Source organism: Phaethon aethereus (assembly GCF_964289735.1).
Source record: "Phaethon aethereus genome assembly, chromosome: Z".
In the NCBI taxonomy this organism is placed as follows: domain Eukaryota; kingdom Metazoa; phylum Chordata; class Aves; order Phaethontiformes; family Phaethontidae; genus Phaethon; species Phaethon aethereus.
This window is the reverse complement of record NC_138577.1, coordinates 82,046,346-82,069,319: the sequence shown is the minus strand read 5'-3', so window position 1 is coordinate 82,069,319 and position 22,974 is coordinate 82,046,346. Positions and strand designations below refer to the sequence as shown.

At 39.9% G+C, this 22,974-nt stretch overlaps 1 protein-coding gene across 1 annotated transcript in view; it reads right to left on the bottom strand.

Annotated features, from left to right (window-relative positions):
- The window catches only part of RASGRF2 (Ras protein specific guanine nucleotide releasing factor 2), a gene marked incomplete at both ends in the record, with an annotated part of 129,485 nt that overhangs the window by 86,461 nt on the left and 20,050 nt on the right, over positions 1-22,974 (bottom strand). The window lies entirely within an intron of this gene.

Here is a 22,974-nt window from a genome sequence, read left to right as displayed (position 1 = left end):
GACCTGCTCATACATAAAACCATCTGGTTATTAGGTCCGATGTGATTCAGGAACCCTTATAGCTAAACTTCTCTGCACCAGATCACTCAGTTCTCTTCATTACCTTGAATTTCACAACCACTCTTCCACCTTCATCCGAGTTAACAGGGAACCAAGTATAACCACATATGGCAGCAATTACTTTTGGGGATATAACAGCATACTCCAGACTTGCTCCAGTCAGCAAGTGAGGTATATAAATTGCATTCTCCCATGCCACTAGCCATTGTTTGCAGCAGTTAAGAATCCTGAAGTGATGTCAACAAACATTCTGCTTTCCTCGTCAAACCCACAGCTCAGTGGAAAAAGCCCCTCTGAGCCAAACACCATGCTGGAGATCAAGCAAACATAAAACACCTCAGAATTAAAAGCTATTTCCAAGGCGGGAGGAACACAAGCATAAACAGAAACAGAAGGGATAGAATTTCACCTACAGACAATTGGCTGCAGATACTGTCAACACTGATAATGAATTTTGTCCATATAAAAAAGGAATTATTTCAGCCATTTATTGGCCCCTTCTGAAACACCTGGCAGCCTGCTGCACATGCACGACACACAAGTTGCTGCGCAGTGTGCACAGAGCAGATTCAATGCACCCCAAACGCATCAGATTCACTGTGCTGGTGCTAGCGCGGTCTGTGCACCTGTATTTGCATCAAGGTTTGTGCCTGGGGACCTCACATTTACAAAACCCAGCTGCCTCTGTGCATCTGGGTACACTCAAATGTTTGGTTCCTTTTTGGGTAACAGGAGTATATATGATGGCATTCCATAAAGAGAAAATTATTCATCTCTGTATTTATTTACTAAAAATTATTACGTGTATACAAAACACTTTTTATCCAGAAAACCACAAGTACTGCAGGATTAGCAACAGACCAGCAAAAGAGACGCAAGGCAAAATAAGAAGCAGCATTCACATTTAACAGGTTATACAAAGAAAGTCCAGGATCAGATCCATTAACTTTCAGAAACAAAACAACTCCAGTGCACAGACAAGGACCAATAAATCATTAAAAGAACAATCCTATAAAACTGTGGTTTTTCAACGATGCATTATCTCTTAAACCTGAATGCCCTGAATAGAAAGAAACATTTAAACCGGTCCATAGGATTCTCCATAACAGTAAGTGATAAAAACCTTTATAACAATACAGTGCAGTTGAAAACAACCTGCAAGACAGTAAAAAATGCAGCAAGATTACATACAAATGTGCTCTGTTTATAGACTGGAGCAATCTATTTTAAAAAGTATATTTAAAGATAGATCACACCATTTAGAACTGCATTTTATGTAACAAGTTATTTGTGTTTCATAGAACTGCTGACATAAAATTGGAATAAAGACACAGTGTAGACAAGCAATGGATTTAATCCCATTCTTTAGGGATTCAAGTTAAAGGGAGAGACAATATTACAGCCCTCCCTAATTTTCTTGTAAAGTGAGATAATTCAGTCCTCTTTTGAGCAAGACTTGCAGTGATGTCATATCACAGAACCTAGATTCAGAGGTGTGCAGTTACTATGGCAATAGACATGATGTAAACGCTTAGTTAGATCAAGAAAAGGCAAAAATTCAAACTTAAGAGGGCTACTACAGTAGGACTGGACCCAATGGAAACAAAAGCTAAATTATAAAAGGCATGTGTTCAGAAGCTACTTTAAAAATCATCTGCGCCCCCCAACATGCATATTGCACTCCAGCATCAGCATCACTATCACATCATTTACCCAGAAGCAGTCAACTCTAGAGCAAGCAAAGTGCAAGCAAAATATCATCACATACCTCTAAAAAGAATCTTTAGGTCATCCTTGAATTCTCTTCTTAAAATAAATGTTGCTCATTTACAAAAGTAATTTACTATAAGAAAATAAGATGGTATCTGTGATGCATTATTAGATTTTCAAGTGTGAGTGGGCCTATACATCTATTTATATGTAGAGAGATACATAATTTTAGTGCAGCCATTCAACCTGCTAATCCAGCTCAGCTTCCACATCACTGCAGTTTATAAAGAACAGGTAAAAGCCACCTTTCTGCACACACACTAATAGTTTCTTGAAGTGATGACAGTAAATATTTAAGAACCATAGGACACATTTACATCAGATACCCTCATCATCATTCATCATGTCTGCTGGACTAGCAGTCAGGCACTCATTTCAAGTCAAGCCCAAAGTTCAGATGGACAATTTTTTTATTACTGTTTATTAAGAAAATCATCAGACTCATAGAAGATAAAAAGAACATTCTGCATGTTGATATAAAACAAATTCAGTAATTTCATTTTAAGATGTCTTTTCAGTATTTAGGTGTGCACAAGCAAAATCATAGGTTTTCATTTTAATGTAAACGTCTTTGGCAAAGTTCTCCAAAGTGTAGTCTGAGAAAAAAAAAAGTAAGGAAAGATACATATACCTTTCACAGGTATGAGGGCACTATCTTGACTGACAGCCAAGGAAAGAACAATGGGATCAAGATGTATCAAGAATACTGTTGTGTATCACCTCTCTGGCTTCTCTAGTAGTAATCAGAGTTTCCTCTTACAGTGAATAGGAAAGACTGTGCAATGAGCTGCCAGGCACCTCCACCCTCAGAGACAAGACTGGAACAAGTCCTGTATCAGAGTACACTGGTTATTATGCTGGGCATAACAGCTATGGTTCAGCAGTTCACACCATAACTTTGTCTTCATACAACTTTGCAGGTAATGGCTGGATTCAAGATAAAACAGCAAAAGCTTTGAAGTTGCCATGCTTTCCAAGGGGAAAAACAAGCCCCGGTCTGGTAACAAAATAAAAAAAAACCCCAAAAATTATATATGCCCTGTAAAAGAATCACCTCTTTTATGGCATAGTGGGGTAGAGTTTCCATCAATACATACACCTCTAAGACTAAATTTCCTGATGACAGAATGCTGTTCTCCTTGTGACTGACAAGAGCATTTGCTGTTTATGAAGCAAGAGTCACACCGGCACAGGCACCGCACTCTCCAATGCACAGGGACGGTCCCACAGCTCATTCTCTTCCCTCCACCTCACATGGAATCTGCGAAGGACATCGCCTACTCTACCTCTTACCTCCTGTCCCCTGATAACTTATCACTATGTCCATTTCACCAGTTGCTCCTTTTCATCCCCCAGTAGTTGTAGTAACACAACCTGTTTTTTCCATTTATAAATTAGTGGTGATGCTTGTGACGATTCAGAGTTGCTGACACACTGAAGGACCAAGGAGAGTGACCACTCATCTTCCCACGCTGGTGCTGCTACCCTAGGTAATAACACTGCTTGACAATTCCTACTGCAAGCTCCAGCCTTCAGCTCCTCGTAAATTTGGTCAGCTTTGAATGTCCGGATGGAAAAACTCATACTGGAGAAATGATGCATGTGTCAATAGTGGTTTTGTTATCTTAGCTTCCATCAGTACGGTTTATAAATATTTAAACTATGTTTCAAAGGACTCCACAGTGACTACGAAATTTTGGTGTGTTGTGAGCTTGTAAATTACTATAGTGTGGTAATAGCTACTTGCTTTTTCCTAAATTTTTCTTACTAAACATAAAATAAATCTAATTCTCTTCATAATATACTATAAAAATACCATTTTTAAAGCTTAAATGGGGCGTGACTGCATTAGATGGTATTTCCTGATCTTTCAGTGACTTATTGCACAGTCTTGGCTTAATCATACAAGGCAGAACTTCAAGAGCAATTTAAAAAGAAAATTCCAGCCACCAATATTGGTAAGAATGAAGACTATAAATGCAAAACAACTGTGAAAAGTTAGTCTGAGTACCAAGATTGCTCCCCAAAATTAAAAGCCTTAACAGAAGTCTGTCTTCAATGTGAGGCATGAGGAAGCTTAATCATTTGCAGTATCTTTAAGACTTATATTCACTACCTGACGTTTATAAGGGCATGTTAAAAAGTCTTTGAGGCTAAAAGAGGTTGGCGGGGCATTTCATTAAAATTTAAGATGACAAGCTAAAATATTTCTCATTCTTGACTTGTAAAGACATTTCCGTTTCAGTATCTGGAAACCTGTATGCAATCTCAAGCACTAGTAAATTATTGGGCAAAAGAGGACAATCACTGCAGCAGTGCAAGATACCTCAATAATCCTCGAAGGAAGAGCAGCAAACTGCAGTCTAAATCAAAGCAGCTTGTACTATTCAAGGACATGGTAATTCATGAAGCTTTCAGATGTATGCTACTTGACAGTATTTTGCCCAGCTTCTCAAATATAAACCATTATGTGTATTCTGTATGTCTTACATCCCAGGGAAAGGGAAGGAAAACAAGGGAATATGTTTAGAAGACGGCAGCATCTCCAGAAGGGAACAAGTGTGACTTGAGTTCGCGTGTCAAGGTTTTGGTACTGGGTGCAGGTACAGGGCGGCTCCTGCCAGAAGCTGCCAGAAGCTTCCGCCATGGCTGCCAGAGCCAGCGCCAGCCGGCTCCGAGACGGACCCGCCGCCGGCCAAGGCTGAGCCCAGCGGCCATGGTGGCAGCGCCCCCGGGGAACAGGACGAAGGGAAAACAAACCGTGCGAGCGCGGCCGGGGAGAGGAGCGAGCCTGGGGGAGAGGAGCAGCCCTGCGGCCCCCGGCTCGGGGCAGGAGGGGCTCCCGAGCGCCAGAGCAGAGGGTTCCCAGCAACCCCGGGGGAAGCCCCTGGGGAGGCTGGCTGTGCCCCTGTGGCCATGGAGCTCCATGGGGGAGCAGATCTCCACCCGCACCCGGGGAGGCCCCACGCCGGAGCAGGGGGATGCCCGAAGGAGGCCGTGACCCCGTGGGCAGCCTGCGCTGGGGCCGGCTCCTGGCAGGGCCTGTGGCCCCGTGGGGAGAGAGAGGAGCCCCGGCTGGAGCAGGTTTGCTGGCAGGACCTGGGACCCCGCGGGGGCCAGGCTGGAGCAGCCTGTTCCTGAAGGACGGCACCCATGGGGGGACCCAGGCTGGAGCAGCTCGTGAAGAACTGCAGCCTGTGGGAAGGACTCACGTTGGAGAAGTTCATGGAGGACTGTCTCCCATGGGAGGAACCCCACGCTGGAGCAGGGGCAGAGGGTGAGGAGTCCTCCCCCTGAGGAGGAAGGAGCAGCAGAGACATCGTGTGATGAACTGACCACAACCCCCGTTCCCCGTCCCCCTGCGCCGCTCGAGACATTTCCGAGAAGTCAGGAGTGAAGTTGAGCCCGGGAAGAAGAGAGGGGTGGGGGGAAGGTGTTTCAAGATTAAGTTTTCATTCTCATTATCTCTACTCTGATTTGATTGGCAATAAATTAAATTAATTTCCCCAAGTTGAGTCTATTTTGCCTATGTTGGTAATTGCTGAGTGATCTCCCTGTCCTTATCTCGACCCACGAGCTTTTCATTACATTTTCTCTGCCCTGTTCAGCTGAAAAAGGGGAGTGATGGAGCAGCTTTGGTGGGCACCTGGAATCTAGCCAGGGTCAACCCACCACAAAGTGCAAAAGGATGAATGTATAAAGTTGAGAGAAATGTTTGGGGCAGAAGACAACAACCCCTCACCATCCCTGGATCCACAGCATGTTAGTGGGAAGGAGAGTATTGTGCTTTGATTCAAGGGAAAGCAAATGCCCGAGTTGGGTTTTGCCCCATCTCGAGACTTGCTGTGCCACTAGCACTGGCAGGAAATTTGTGGCCCGTTGTTAAATTAGTATGAGAAAAAATGCTTTCACATGCTAATGTGAAAACCATGACATTTTTTTTTAAAAGTTTCCAGGGAGATCTATGAAACCAACAGACTTCATGTTTGTATCACACCAATTAGTAGAAGCTATAAAGAGAACAGAATTAGAACAGATTCTGATTAGACATCAGAATTAATATGATGTACTTGGGAAGAGTCAGTATGGCTTTTGTAAAAGGATGTCATCTCCTGTAAATCCAGTGGAGTTCTCTGAAGAGGTAAACAAGAATTTGGATTACAGTGATATGGTTTTCAAAATGCTAATCCCTAATCAGATTTTTAGGGAAACACTTAGGCACCTGGGACTTACAAGAAAAATGTCTCTCCATGGGTAAAAAGGGAGAAAAATCTGATCAAAAGCTAGAAAACAGAGCTGGAATATTGGACCATCTGTCAGTTCTTGCAATGGAACAAGGTCATCAAAGGACTCGCTCAGGGAATTGCATTGAGGACTGGGACAGGCATTACAAAGGACGACAAAGTTTGTTAATTTTTCAGGATAGTAATGATGAGAACCTATTACAAAGAACTACAGACTTGACACGCCTGAGTTACTGGACAGTAAAATGGCAGATGAAATTAATTGTATGCAAATGTAAAGTGACATACATGAGGAAAAACATTGTAAGCTTCACATGTGAAAAGATGGGCTCTGTGCTTCGTACTACCACTCAGGAATAAGATCCTGGGATAAGTTCCATGAAAACACCAGCCCAATGTTTGTTAGCTGCCAAGAAAGCAAACCAGAGTGCTAGTGACAATTAGGAAAGAAACAGAACAAAGTATACAAGGCTGTTATGCTATGAAACACCTTGAATACTGTTGAGTAGTTTTGGACCTTCCATCACAGAAAGGTCAGCATAAAATGGGAAAGATAAAAGTGGCATGGAAAGGTTTACATACGTCCAAAACAGATATCTGTATAAGTAAAAACTTAAGCTGACACTCTCCAGTACAAAGAAAGGAACAACTTTGGGGATACAACATCAGTCTACAACATCACAAGAGATATGGACTGGATGGATAGGGATCCACTGCTCTATTTCTCTTCCAATTAAAAAAAACCTATTACATGAACATCATAGAAACCAGCTTCAAAACAAACAGAAGAAAGTGGTTCTTCATGCAGCTGGTAGCAAGCTGGTGAAGCTCCTTGGTAAAGGAAGTGGTAAACGCGGTAAATGTCAATGGGTTTCAGGGAGACTAGAGAGTTTACTGCACAGAAATTGTGGGCTTCTGAACATACAGAATTTACATATTCAGAATTCAAACAGTCCTGAAGCTGGAAATAACTGGAAGCTTAAAGTTGTCTCAGAGGAGAGGCAAAGGAAAAGTAAACTGTACCTAAGCTGATGCCTTCCCCAGCATGTCCTTATGGCCACAATCTGAAATAGGGTATTAGACTAGTTGGATTTTTGGTCCACTCAAATAAAGCCTTTCTCACAGTCTTACGTGAGCTAATTAAAACTTCACTTGATGGTATGTGAGTCTTTTAAATCCTTTAAATTGCTTCACACTTTATTACAAACAAGATACACTGGCATTTTCATGAAGTGCTGGCTCTTACTAATTGTTTATTTTTTTCTTGTATATTTTGGTTTTGGTTTTGAGTCTTTAAAAAAAAAAAAGAGGTAATTTGCAAAACTAGTAGAGAGCCACTGCAGTATTTCAGCTTCTGTTTTTCTTTGTGGTGGCACACAGGGATTAAGGGGTTTTTTTACAATCCTAATGTTACTTCATCACGGATAGAAGTAACTTTAGATAGAAATCTGGTATTGAACAGGACTACAGAGAAAAAACTTGTAGACATAAATGAGAATAGGGCTTTTATCTGCCAAGCCACTGGCTCAAGAACAAGTTAGAAAGCATTGTTTTGGATCTCCATTTCCCATACTGAGGAGATGCAGAGATGGGCTGTATTATCTCTTCTGTGTTTTGGTTAAACATTGGCCAAATATATACTGTGCATATATGTGTACATATATATATACACACCCCCTATATTGTATGGTAGATGAGATGGATTGATGCCTTTCTTTAACCAATACTGGATTAATCAAGTTACAACCTGCTGCATAAAATCTATTCCTAAACCATTCTGCAAATATTGTCTGAGCTAAGAGCAACAGCATTCCAAGGTCATTATATTTAAATATGCAATCAGCAGTTTTATAAACTCTTAACTATACCAGTAAAAAAATACCATACCAAACTTGCATGTAAATCAGAAACCAAGGAATATACAAAGGTCACTGCAGACCTTAATTCTCCTGCAACTCTGTTGACTTGCATCAAAATTATGCCAAATTACAACAGTTATAGCATTTGTTTTCATGGATGAGAGAATTAGGCTAATACGGCCCCATCTGCTGTATTGTCAATGCAGACCATTTGTACTTCAGCAGTAGTTTATCAACAGGGAAAAATTCTGCTGCACAAAAGGAAATTTCACAAAGTAAAGCCTACAGGAACTGATACAACACGGTAAGCACAGCTAAGTTACTCACTAATAATAAACTGAACATGAGTACCATTGTCTCAAAATGCATTTGACACTGTCCAATGGGAATTGTCTGCCAGAAACCGCAAGCTGCTTGCCTAGAAGGCTGTGCATTACCTAGCTGCAGGACATTTTCCCTCTTCTCGTAACATTCATTACTGCTGCTGTCTTCAGTGCCTTGCATGGAGCAGAAATAAGGTCTATAATGAAGGTATGGGACTGGAATTCAGGACAATCAGGTTAAGCTTCTCATTTTGCTGGGAACTCTGTATGTGACACTTGTCTCCTAAAGGTGTTTTGGCAACCAACCTGGGACTTGCACTCTATCACCATGCTTGAGTCTGGCAGAGCAATGTACAAAGTCCTTCACCTAACTTTTTAGGGACCTGAAAGGCTGCATCTCAATGCCACTGTATTCCCTAGTAAACATAAGCAGCATTCCCAGAACTGATGCCTTCCTGCATATCCTCAGCCTCTCCTGCCACATGTAAGGTCTTCTAGAACTGACATTGATACAGAATCACATAATCATTAAGGTTGGAAAAGACCTCCAAGATCATCAAGTCCAACCATCAACCCAACACCACCATGCTCACTAAACCATGCCCCAATGTGCCATGTCTACACGTTTTTTGAAGATTTCCAGTGATGGTGACTCCACCACCTCCCTGGGCAGCCTCTCCATAAAGAAATTTTTCCTAATACCCAATCTAAACCTCCCCTGGCACAACCTGAGGCCATTTTCTCTTGTCCTATCACTAATTACTTGGGAGAAGAGACCAACACCCACTTCACCACAACCTCCTTTCAGGTAGTTGTAGAGAGCGATAAGGTCTCCCCTCAGCCTCCTCTTCTCCAGACTGAACAACCCCAGTTCCCTCAGATGCTCCTCATAAGATTTGTCCTTCTTTTTTAACTTAAAGCTGAAACAGCTTAATATAAAGTTTAGATTAAGCAAGCACGTATATTTTCAATGTCAGCTAGTTCAAAATAGTCTTGTGAGCGTCTAACAGAATATGCATTTTGTGTTTTATTAAAGTAACAATGTGTGTGGGATATTCATCAGTGTTTTTCCATTGTGGTCAAAGTAGCTTGGAGAACTCAAACATAACAAAAACAGTCTCATGACACCTGGAGATCCTCTTTTTTTTCCCACCATTTTTATCTAATACAGTGTTACTACACTGCTTTTAATGACTTTATTTCTACTCCACAAATAATCAAGCATAATCTCTAGAATAAATTATGCAAACAGTGCCTTTCAGACTACTGAAAAAAAATTAAATCTGTGCATTTGACAAGCGCAGGAGAGCAATAAATCTTTACTATCTTCATTGCATCGTCAAAAGTAGTATGATTTTTTCTCCTGGTATTGACTAGTTATGCCATAGCAACTAAAGAATAAAGCTGTTAAACCCACTTCTGTACTACCAGTAATACAGTTTAAGCAAAGAGGCTCAAATTGGTAACTGAAGAATGTGTATGCCAATAAGATTCAAGCATTCATTAGCTACATTCCCCTATGAAGTTCTTAATAAAAATTACATGTATCAAAAAAAGTACAAAAGGTACAAGAAAAAGTATGAAAAAGTACAAAAAATTATAAAAAAATTACAAAAAGATGGAAGATTGCAGATTTGGTATAATATGTCCATTTTCAAGATTTTAGGTACTTTCATTCCTTTATTCCAGCTCAGAAACTCTTCATTTTTATATTTTTGCAAATGTACAATTCATGTTAAGATTTTAGCCCTATTTTTATTTTGCTTAAAGTGACTGCAAAACTTATACATCTCTACATCCAACTTCTTGAGGTGACTGATGCATTAGCTATGCCCTGAAGATACTTTCTGTAGACCAGACTTCTATAAAGTGAAAACTATTTTGTATAAACCACTGCCAAATAAAATCTGCCTAAACCAAGGGCCATACATAATGGTGTAGGTATCCTTCTGCTGACCACTGTATGCCCTCAGTCCCACTCCTATGACTGTCACCTTCCCAAGCACTGGATAAAGGCCACGGCACTCAGGTCTGCAGATCTCACTTATCAATAAAACCTTTAAATTTTAGCTACTGTGATACCACATGTTGCCTCAGATCCTTTCCAGTCCTCAGTTTCTTTATAATATATTCCTGATGCTTGCAAAGATAAAATCACTTCTTTTGAAAAAGTTAGTTTTAATATTAGTTTAAGACATTTTCAGGACGCACACATTCAACCTGTACATGAAGAGTTCAACAAATGGTCAGCTACATGTTAGGACCATGATCTTCCGTACCACTCCTGTGCAAACGCTGGAAAAGGAGCATGGAAACCCCATTATTCTTACTGATGACATATTCCAGCATGGAGGCTGGCAGCACAGCTCCTCACTTCTTGCTCTGCCTCCACTTCTCCTGTGCCTCATTAGCTGCCTTTCCACTGGAGCTAAAAAGGAAGGAATTAGCAGTCCTCTGAGGAGTTCTCCTGGTCCCTCCTCAAGTGTGGCACCACTAAAGAGAATCAAGATTACAGCCCTACAATATAACTAAGCACAGTACAGCTCTATTAGTAGAAAACTGTGCTGTTCGAAGTGACAAAGAGTGGACAGATGGGAGAAACTGATGGAAAGAAACAAGAGGGAATACTGTAATCAGTGGAAGTTTTATGTATTTTTCAGGAATTAGACTTTTTGTGGTTTTGTTGGGGTTTTTTACTGTCTCATTCCTTCACCGTTCTCAGTAACTTTTCTCCATGTACTGACAGCCTTTCCCTCCTTGTCCAAACAACAGCCAGAGCATCTGCCATCCAACTTTCTTGTCTGAAATCTGATAATGATGCAGAGCTCCTCCACATGAATTCAGCTATGAACTCTCTCTGTATTTGTTTTTCCCCGCAAAAGACATTCCTGTATTTTAATTAAAAGATCAGACTTTAAAAGCCAGAAGAGACATTTATAACCTGCTAGGCTGACAATTGATGTAATATAGGCTAGAACTAAAGAACTCCTGCATCAAACATACAGGATCAAGGTAAGCCACAGAACCTCCTTAACCAATCCTAACATAAAAAGCAATGAAAAACCCACCTGAGCCCATGTTCAATTGTTCCAGGTGTTAAATTACCCTCACTACTAAAAATATGCAGCTTCACTTTAAAGAAGGAGTAATAAAATAATGAAATTATATAATGGACCTTCAGGTTTGAAGATTGCATCCATATAGTATGCACAAGAGTGGAGCCTGGGTTTCTCAGTAAACACCACCACACATAAAAAAAGGAAAAAAAAAGTACACCTACCTCAAGTCATACACACGAACACTTTATAGAGCAAGTAATTTTGAAGTATTAATTTCTAGAAAGTAGATTAATTGACTAGCTTCTTGATTAAATTCTGAAGATATGCAAACACAGGATTTGTCATTTTTAAAGCTCTTTACAGACAGTAACTAATCTTCTAACTCCTCTACAAGGTAAGAATTATGGTGCCCATTTTAGACACAAGGGTATGTGCAAAGATGCCCAAATATAGATATGCTGTAAATGAGTTCAACTCAGGATTGCTATAAACAGATCTTCTGTTCCTGAAGTAAGCCAACATGCAATAAGGAAGCAAAAATAAGAAGTCAGCACATCCTAGACCTTGTTACATTTTTGTTATATATAATCATTTTTATCTATAAACAGTTTCAGGAAAAACAAACACTCAAAATTTCAAGCAGCTGCAGTATTCTGTGATATGAGGGACAGGCTGGTACAGTCCACCTCCCAGGCATGGAGATTGCCAGGTCTCTGATGGAAAATAAAAGAGCACTGCAAAGAGCCACATACAATATCTTCAAAGCTATCTATCAAACCTGCATGATTTTATAACATGGAAAAATATCTTTTTGGTGCCACCATTCTCAGTGACAGCCCTACCCTGTGGTTAACAAGCCCCAGGGGTTAAAGCCTGGATATAACCTAGTAAAAAACTCCAGAAGAAAAATGAAGGAATCTAGTTTTAAGCAAGAGAAGGTTATTCCAACACCAGAAGCATGTTCTACTGCCTAGACCTATATACAGATATATTTACTTACACTCCACCAAAAGGAGTGCTGGCTGGTCTACCCACCTGGACCAAGCTCAGGACACCAAGGAATGGCATTCAAGAAGTCTGCAAACTCCACAGAACTGAACATGATGTTTCTCTAACTGTCATTCACATAGAAAAATGTTCCTCATTAAACCTTGTGCCTAAAGACTGTAAGTAGAGAAGTAGCAGTTGCCCATTTGCAGGGAACTGAAACTCAATCTAATAATGCACCTGGACATTCAAGACCACCATGGCAATGGTCTGTCTCAAAATCACCTGAGTATATGGGGTATACACAGATACACAGAGGAAGAAAAATTTTACCCCATCTCAGGACACCAAAGATCCATTGGTTGAATCCTGCCATAACTGACCCACTAAAAATGTTTGCGTCAAATTTCTGTGACATCTCCATACACATTTTTGTAACTTATTCTTTAATTTCTTCCAGTTTTCATCAATGACCAAAAAAAAAAAATCCAATTCAGCTCACCTTGGCTAAACAACAATTAAGATGACTCAGCCCACAAGACAAACCTTCACTAATCCTCAGCAGTATTATTTCTATTTCCAACTATCCATTGTCAACCCCTGGTTTTGCACAAGGACTCACTAAAATTTCCTTAACTGATGAAGCTGTTTAGACATGCTGTACCAGTAAACCAAAAATAATCTGATCAGCTAACCCACCTTGCATATATAGATGACAACCTCACACTGACAAGAGTGTCACATCCACTAAGATTTTATATGAAGGGTGAGAACTGAATTGTACTTATAGAAGTGGTGAGCCGAAAATTGCTTTTCAAAATTTGGCTGGAGATTGCTGAAACGTATTCATGGTTTGTGTAAAATAAAATTATTTTCAGGTTATAAAACCAATAGTGTTAGAGACTGAGTCCACATTTTATAATCTTTACTATCAAAGACACTTAAGCAGACATTCAGTTTTCAGTTATTTACCCAACTAACTATAGTATGTGTTTTCTTTTCAGGCTTTTACTAAGATCTCTCAAATCATGTTATCTGTGATAAATTCAAGAGATCTTCTGTAATAACAAAGATTTTGGAGATTATGAAATGTGAAGTACTTTAGATGCTCAGAAATCATACCTGCTTTTGCACCCTTTAATACTTTGAGTGTCATGCATATAGCAAAGGAAATGCTGAAGTTTCCTTTTTAAGTAGCTCAATAATTACTAATATTCTCTTATAATAGGGTAGAAATGTTTCACATCTTCTAGAGAATAACTGGATTTTGGTTCCCTAAAAATTGTTCATGAATGCTCTGTTTTTAATCATATTTGCCATTCCATCACTATTCATCAAACAACAAGGTTTGTACAGTTACTTGTTCGTAACTGTAATTTATTTCTTACTCTTTAAACTGTACAGGGAGGAAAAAAATCTCCACATTTCTATTTACATATGGCCAGAGATTTTGCTGGATCACTGTTAATATCCATTGGCAGGACCTCCTACCCAGTCAAACAGCAAAAACACCTTAATTAAACCTTTGAATGTGAGAAAGGGTTTTTACAGGTGGACTCGATGATCTTAAAGGTCTTTTCCAACCTAATGATTCTGTGATTCTGTGATTCCTCTCCTTCACTCCAAAGTCAAGTGTTTCAAAGACACCACCACAAAGGACTGCCTTAATGAGGGAAACAAGGAAAGAAACATTCCTCCAGCTGAACCCAACTGCTCTCACTCTTTGGAGCTACAGGTTTCCTACAATAAGGAAGTTCACACCCAAACCTCACCAGGTTCATTAAGGCAGGGGTCATATTACCTGCAGTTTGCTTTGAGGAGAGTTTGCATAGAAGAGAAATCACCAAAATCTTTTGTGAGAGAAAGATGTTAGAAGTGTCATGTCTTACCTGTGTAAAAACATTGCAAGATACATGCATCCTGGCAAAACACCTTCAAGAGGCACTAACATTGTTTGTCCCACCGCCCCTCTTTGGTCACAAATACCACTTTTTATCATTTCATTACCAATGGCACCTCATCAAGGAAATGGAGCTTTCACAACTTACTCTAGCAAACTCTGTCTTTATCTAGCTGTGTACTATGATGGCAGCACCTCCTCCCTTCAGAGATTACATGAACAAAGCTGTAAGTGTGAAGCAAAATGACTATCTTTTGTATGCTAATTTTTAGCTTGTGTAGAAATAACTTGGGCTTAAAGCAATTATACCGAAAGTAGCTACAGAACTACTTTCAAAAATCCATTTACTGATAATACACTTTCATAAACTCTTTTTCCCCTGGAGCTATGACAATTCTAGGTGTCAAGCAAACAGGTGTGATTCCTTTTTTGTACTGTATGTTTACCAAAGGATTTATGATAGAAAAGTTGAAGAACCTTTTTATTCATGCTAGGCATGAATTTCGTTTCCATCTGATGTGAATATTCTGGCACTGTGTTGGTTAATACCGATCTCTGGAAGCACCTTTTCTGATAATTGAGACATTTTCAGATGTTCTGCAACTCTTGGATGACATCAGCATCTGAGCAGAGTCACCACTAGCTCTTCTGAGATCATGCTGTTTCCTTACTCAGGATAAGGTGCATGTAGCATGGTGTTATTCTTTAAACAATGCAGTCTGTTAGGGCATTTTGTATTACATACATTTAAATTAATACCATTTTCTGTTACAGACTTTCTGAAATGCTTTCTGTAGGAAGATGGCAACTACCAGCGCAGACTCTTAAGATAAGTTGCCAAGGGCTGAGCAGAACTCTGTTTCAGAGTCATAGGTGCTGCTCAGGCTCAGTGACCTGACCATGTCACCTCAATCCAGACACTTTTGCTATCAGGCTGCCCAGCACACATTCTGGCCTTAAAGGATGATCCTGCTGTCCACAGACAGATAATTTGAGAATTTCAAAGCCTACACAGCACCACTGGTCAAATGTCACTTCCCTGCAAGGAACAGGTGACAGCAAGAACTGAGAGCAATTCTAACCTGGCATCATCACTCTGGAGAAGAGAGAGTCACAAAATGGTTGAGGAAAAGGGGGCAGAAAAGGCATCACTTTCACTCTCCCAGTATCATTAAATTGTACGCAGAACAACGGCATTTCCTGTTCATTTTCCACAAAGAGACTATTTTATGTTCTTCCTTTTATGCAACCCAAATTTTGCTTCCTATGTTGACACACATCCCCAGTAAGCAATAGATTTCTCAAGTTAACCTGAATAAACAAAGATATTTTGAGTTCCTGAGGGAGATCATCTTTGAACAGGAAACTTTCCCATGACAGTAGCAGCGTTGCTATTCTGCAATAAATCCTACGAAGCCTTGGCTTGAGAAGTGCAAAACAGCATCCTGATCTTTCCTTTGCAGCAGGCTCCTGGCCAAATGTTACTGACTTCTTGCCAGTTTGACAGAAATGCAGAGTTCATTAGGTCTTGAAGCTGCAATACAATCAAAGAAACTTTTCTTTTAAGTAAAGCTCTGCTTTCCACTATTTCTATTTCACAACACTTTTAATAACAAATTGCTGAAAAATCTAGGATGGCAAATAAAGCAGAGCAACCAAATCAGCTTCAGCTTGAATACAAACAGAATCATTTCAAAGTTACTGCACTTTCTTTTACTGCTACCAATATCATGTTTTAGAAGTTGTGATCTCTGCTATTCTATCAGAGTTTTTCAAAACTATATTAATGATTCGTATTTTTATGTAATATAATAGTAAACACTGAATGATCAAAGAAATATTCACATGGCAAATGCTGAAATTCAATTTGCTTTACATTTCTTTTTTCCATTTGCATATAAATATCTCATTTTTAATGTAAATATTTTTTCTTCTCAAACAATATATAAATTACCTCTTTCTTCTTGTAATTTAACTGAAATTTACCCTTTTTTAAAAAAGATACACACAGGAAAACACCACCACATCTTTAAGCCATCAGTTTCAACCAAAACGTCTGAGAAGCAGTTCATCACCAATAGCTGCATCTAAATACAAACAGTTGCTGTTGGTTCTTGTTTTTAACTCACTGGAATGTGTTGTGGGAAGACTATGCCAGAAATTCAATTTCTCTGCTCGCAATTCTCTCATGTTTGGAGCTTTGTAGCCCACATGAATATCGTTCTTTACAAAGGCATAGAAAGACATACAGCAGTGTGTAAGGATTCAAAAGCTACCCAGTTTTGCCACTGATTACAAGAAAAGAGTCATTGCCTTTACTAAAGAAACTATGAAAGAATATAATTTCTGCACTAACATACATACAAGTCATAACGTCAAAATACAGCAGAAAATCAGCTACAGCTTTCAGGACAGTTAAAAGCCTCACCCGCTTCCTTGCTGAAAACTTACCATATTTTTTCTGCAGCAGCAGACAAAATATTCCCTAAGTCATCTTTTCTTGAGGAATATTTCTAATAAGAGGAGAAATACTGCCTACATCTTCTACTTTGATTTGCACCAGAGTTGGGCAAGGGAGGGGTGGAGGGTAGTAACAGGGCAAAAGCTATCTTTCTAATGGTTTTATCATATCATTCTAATGTTTTATCATATCAAGAATTACTTAGAAACATAAAATCAAAACAAAATAAAAGCTTTCCACACCTTGTGTTGAATCAATCAATTGTGATGGACCAACCAAAACCCACTGTGTTTGAAGCCTGTTCCGTATTAACCTACACGTGCCTGAAAGGAGCTGTAATGCAGCTCCTGCCCCATACAGGTGTACTCCTTATCCAAGCCATATTTCCACGATGGGGCTATGGTCAAATGTCTTCCAGGACACATGGCTCGCAGCTGCAGTGGAAGCAGCGGGGAGTCAAGTTCTGTAGAAAAAGGTGAGTGACAGCAGCCTCGGCTTCTTTGAGCCACCACAGCACTATAGACCAATGAATTTTAACGCAACTCAGTTCAAAGCCAAAGATTTCACTGTGGGTTAGATGATAATTTGATTTATCCAATCACACCAGCCAAACACTATGTACTTAATCATATGGGGAAAAAAATGCAGTAAAGTGAATGAGAGTTTTTTGGGTCTTTTGAAACTGCTTTTTCCATGCAAAATAATTCTAACAAAAAAGTTAAAGAACAACATCCAAAGAAACCCTCCCTGGATTCCTATCCTGCTTGCGTTCATTCTTACACTTCTATTTCTGACACATGCTCTCTAACTTTTGTAATGTAAAAAACTAAGAACCTTCTTTGTTCTATCAGTTGCATAAAAATGGGATACTACTTCTACTGCAGAAGTTGTAGTAATTACAGAGATTGCCATCCTACTGTGTGACGTAGTGTCAGAAAGACAACCTCATTCAGCTTTCCTAAAGAGAAGAAAGAAACCCACAAAACAATCTCTGACAAGCCCTTAAAATTATCATTTCCAAAGATAAAACAATGCAAAAGTAGCTACAGTGCTTTTGAAAACTAAAGCTGTAAGTTTCAAAGTTCACATTTTGAACACAATTGGGGAAACATTTGTTTTTATAGAGATGTTTAGAGTGCATTCTTGTATATACTGACTTGCAGCATTAAAGATGTATTCTAGTTCTGTATTCCCATGAAAAAGAAGATGTGGCATAAAGACTGTATGACTTTACTTGCCTGCTGCAGAAACATGAATGACATAGCCAGATGCAGAAGGGGAGAAAAAGGAGAAGAGGCACAACACTGTTCAATAAAATTCTAGCTTCAAATTGACATTCCCATGACTATCACCATAAACAGACAAATTTCCATCAAGAATTTTGCGAGGATGTTCCGTGGGATCCAAACATAGACAACTCACCTGGAACTATACTACTGAAAGCAAAGGTACTGCTCTGATTTTGGCAATTACTCTTGTACTCTTGTTTGAGGGAATGCAGCCTTTAACTATGCTTTAATTCCTCACTGCTTAAATACAGAGACAACAATCCTCATCAAGATACAGGACTAGAGGGCTAGTTTACTGTACAGAGCTGCCTGCACACTGTAGCTCACAACCCTTAGCTGCTAACAGAGCAGGAGGGATGCAGAGTTTCAGTGCAGACCGAGTGACCCAAGTCCCAGGTGAGCCTGGGAACAAGATGATGTAAGCAAACAGCTCCAGTGTAAACTGTGACATGGGACAGCTTGTTTCACATGTTCCACCTCAAAGGTGTTCAAAATGTAATCAATAAGCACGCAACCTAGTTTAAACTTAGTCAACAAGACCCAAGGGATCATTTTGATTCTGTTCCCACTCTGTTTCTTTACAACAAAACATTGTTGGCTCTATGAAGACAAGCTAGGGTTGTCTCGCAAAAACTGCTGAGTACAAACAGGGTATGTAACAGCATTACAAAATTTCTGTATAAACAGAACACAGCCTGTGGGCATGGCAGGCAGTCACATCTTGTAGTTACAGGGCTTGCCACCCTGGCTTAAATTAGCCACCTATATATTACCCTCCCTGTGACCACAGCCACTTGTTAGCTCTTAAATGATTCAGAGAAAGGGGGAAGAACTGTTCCCAAAAACAGGCAATACAATTGCCAAAACACAACTCTTAGTGGCTGCTGTTAGTGGCTGCTGTCAGTGGGTACTCTGTGACCGAGATGCAAGAGCTATCTTCCTTCTAATAATTTTAAAAGAAAGGCGTGCGCTATTACAAAACACAGTGTGAAAATGCTTTACTTGCACCATCAGTGCTGCAAGGAGGTTTTTTTCTTAAGAGGTGTGTACATAATTTGTTCTTGCAGCACAACTAGCCGTGTTTACCTCTCAATCATTAAAAAGGCAATGTTTCTCTATCACAACAGCTTGAATTGTTGAAAAAATCTTAACATCAAAAGCAGTATCACAGCTCTCTAAATTTTTAAAGGTTTGCTTTTTAGATATTCCAAGTTACCCCTGAGACTAATCTCTTGTAAATATTTATATCAGATAATTTTTAAACTTTCACAACACAGGTACCAACCTATACCATTGCTCTAGCTAAATCATTGCCATTTGGATTTGACACACCGAAGAGTGATTTATTCCTGTTCTTCTTAAGTACACAGCAAAGTAATCATAATGTCATTAAGCTAAAGTAGTTATAAAGCATAGTTCTAACAAAATCAGCTGAAGGCGAGCTTGCAATATAACAAGGTGACATGTCCCAGTATAATTTGGGGCTTGCACACAAGAAAACACCATGTCCTGCTAAGAAGGTCAGTAATCCAAATACAGCTATTTACATAGCTAGATGGAGAGCTGGGATGAAGATCTGCAAAATGACTCTGTAGAACACGGATCATACAGCACTATTTGCTCTACTAGAATAATTAAGAATAGTGGGTGTTTAATGCCTAACAATCTGTCCTCTTATTTAGCTCTCTAAATTATGACTGCCAGGCTGAAATCTTATCATCACTGAAATAAATGGCAGAACTTCAACTAAATGCAGAGGAATTTGGGGTCTTTAGATCTGATCCTGATTTCATTTACACTGAGGTGAAAATGACGCAATTCCAATTAGCATCACCCATTATTTTCTTCTTTGTCTTCTTCCTGCATTAACTCCCAAACAAGTTTCTAGACACCAAAAATCCACCACATGCTGAAGGTCATAGCACACAAGTAATTGTTCTCTTTGCTCAACCCCTTCAATGTACCACCTCCGCCACCCTTGTCTCAAAGGTTTTAAAGTGACCTGCTCACAGATTTGAGGAGCAAGTCCAGAGCTAGTGGTTGACACTGCATGCTCAATTGCAAAAACTAAAAAGAAACTGCCTAAACTTGCCATTCATTATTATTCAGTGTACAGAAGAGAAACCCCATTATTCAAAGGTACTAAAGATTTTATTTATTACCTCTGGAAAAAAGGAACCACAAAACATAAAACAAGTGCAAACATAGACCAATAAACATGTTTTATCATTATGAAGCAATATGCACGTACCTTAAAGAAAATAAATTTTGTGTCTTACACCTCTATAACAATTTTTTTTCACCTTTGAGTATTAGAGCAAATAAATACTGCATGTTACATATTAGGTGGAAAAATTAAAGAAATTAAAAAAAATTATTATCAATTGATGAAGATTTTTATAGACAAAAAAAATCAGAAAAAAAATTTAATGTAATGGGGGAACTTCCTAAGAGTCAACCAAGTGCCAGTCAATTTAGGAATTAAATGGCCATACTGGCACAAAGCAAGCATTCATCTAGGTCAGTAACCCACAGAATCATAGAATCATAGAATAGTTTCTGTTGGAAGGGATTTTTAAAGGTCATCTAGTACAACCCCCCTGCAATGAGCAGGGACATCTTCAACTAGATCACATTGCTCAGAGCCCGGTCCAACCTAACCTTGAATGTTTCCAGGGATGGGGCATCTAGCCATCTCCAGCACTGTGTAACAGCTGATACTTAAGCCAGAATATCTGAAGAGGATGAGCATCAGACATTTCATGGCCAACTGGGACCTGCAACTGGATTCACCATGACACCAAGCCGTAAAGCTATCAACAGCAGAGGTCTCAGTAGCTTCTGCAACTCCACCACATTCTGTTGCTTAGGGGCCATGTTACTCAGCATTTCCAAGACCAACAAGGCCTTGCTAGTCACACATCACAGCCTCTGCAGAAGAGCAACTTGTGAGCAACTTGGCCACTCCTAGCCCATTACAAACCACACACAAGTCAGTATTGCTAAAGCATGGGGTGAATACCAAACCCACCAGCTGAACAGGTACTGGGCATAATTAAGACAGAGTAGTTTAAAATGCTTCTGGACACCTTTGTGCCAAGGCAGAAGGGAATACTCCACAGTTCCACTCCACTGTGCAGAACACCAGAACTTGGAAAAACCAACAACTGTTTATGGGGCATAGGCACAGTTTATAACTCTGGTGTGGCAAAACCACCTCCTTCGCTGACACAGCCTTGACCCCACAGGCATTGTAAAAAAGAGCTCATTTCAGGTTAGCAGAACATAAAATTCTTGCAGCAGGTAATTTCAACAACAACAACAGAAAGAATCTGGTCCAGAGGAGGCTACTTAGCTGTCACATACCTTCAGCTAGCATTGGTCCCAATTTCCCAGGTTCCTCACCACTCCCCTCAAAAAAAGCGCTTTGCTGCTCATGTATTTAGAAACACATGAATTACGACTTGAGACTTTGGGCTCATGTTACTAAAATTGTGTTGTAACATTTGTCAGACTAGTAATAATTACTGTTAAGACTTAGCACTGAAGCTAATGAGCTATTTTTGACACAGGATCACCACCACTTCGGTGTTTGTTTGCACACATAGGACTGTTATTCAGAACTGCAATGACACACAAAAGATTTTTCCAGTCAATTATATGAATCAGATACATTGCATAAAATGGAAATACGTCAGTTTTACAAATAATTATTTTCTCACACCATGAGTTAAACATACAAAATAGTTTCATAACAAAAGGGAGCATTAATTTTTAAGGTAAATACATTTTTCTGTGTGTGCATAAGATGCATTTGATCTTTCTTTCATTTAAAAACACACAGAAAACTACATGCAAGTAGCTTTTCCATTTAGAAGTGAGATTTTTATTTTGTGGTTCAAGAAACTGTCACAGTGGACTTCTGCCAAATTTTGTTATATACTTGAAAAAATAGAAAATGTTCAGAATAGCCATTTATAATAGAAGTAATGAGCATATATTGACACTGAACGAATGCCCAGGCAGTTAGTCACACAAAATCTAGTAATGTTATGACTGGACTGGTACCTGAACTAGAATTACTTTAAGACCAATTTGATATACTGAACTTCAGTCATAAGTGTGACTGAAATGTAGATGTGTCGTAAGTTATGGTAGTGACAGGTAAATCTATAGTAAAAATAATAACTGCATTTTAATTACACTACAACATATTTTCCTAACATCTAAGGCACCTTTCTTCCACAAAAAAATAAAACAAACATAGCATCTTATGCCCAAAACAAAGTTTTCTTGCCAGAGCAGATTACTGAAGGCCGCATAGAACAAGACTGTCTCTGAATACCTATAGGAAAGCCTTTCAGTATCAACCACTTGCGTCTTCAAACTGCAGCTGAAGTTCAATGTAAATGAATAGGAAAAGAAGTATGCAGTGAAAGACAGTCCGTACTTTACACGCACAGTAATACGCCCCAAGGTGACTATGCACTAATCGGGCCTTGGGGCTGTAACATAAAACCTCAGGTCGGTGGCTTGGTACTGACCAGAAAGGCCACCTGGGAACAGCATGGGAGCAAAACACACAGTGGCCCGACACCATAACATGCACAAATAGACAAACTACATTTTCAGTGCTAGGTACATCCTGGCTTGATGACACCAAGCTGAGTGCTGCAGGTGACACGCCTGAGGGACGGGATACCATCCAGGGGGACCTGGGCAAGCTCGAGAAATGGGCCCATGTGAACCTCCTGAGGTTCAACAAGGCCAAGTGCAGGGTCCTGCACCGGGGTCGGGGCAACCCCCGGTATCAGCACAGGCTGGGGATGAAGGGATGGAGAACAGCCCCATGGAGAAGGACTTGGGGTCCTGGTGGGTGAAAAGCCGGACAGGAGCCAGCCATGTGCGCTCGCAGTCCAGAAGCCACCCGTGTCCTGGGCTGCCTCCAAAGCCGTGTGGCCAGCGGGGCGAGGGAGGGGGTTCTGCCCCTCTGCCCCGCTCTGGGGAGACCCCCCTGCAGTG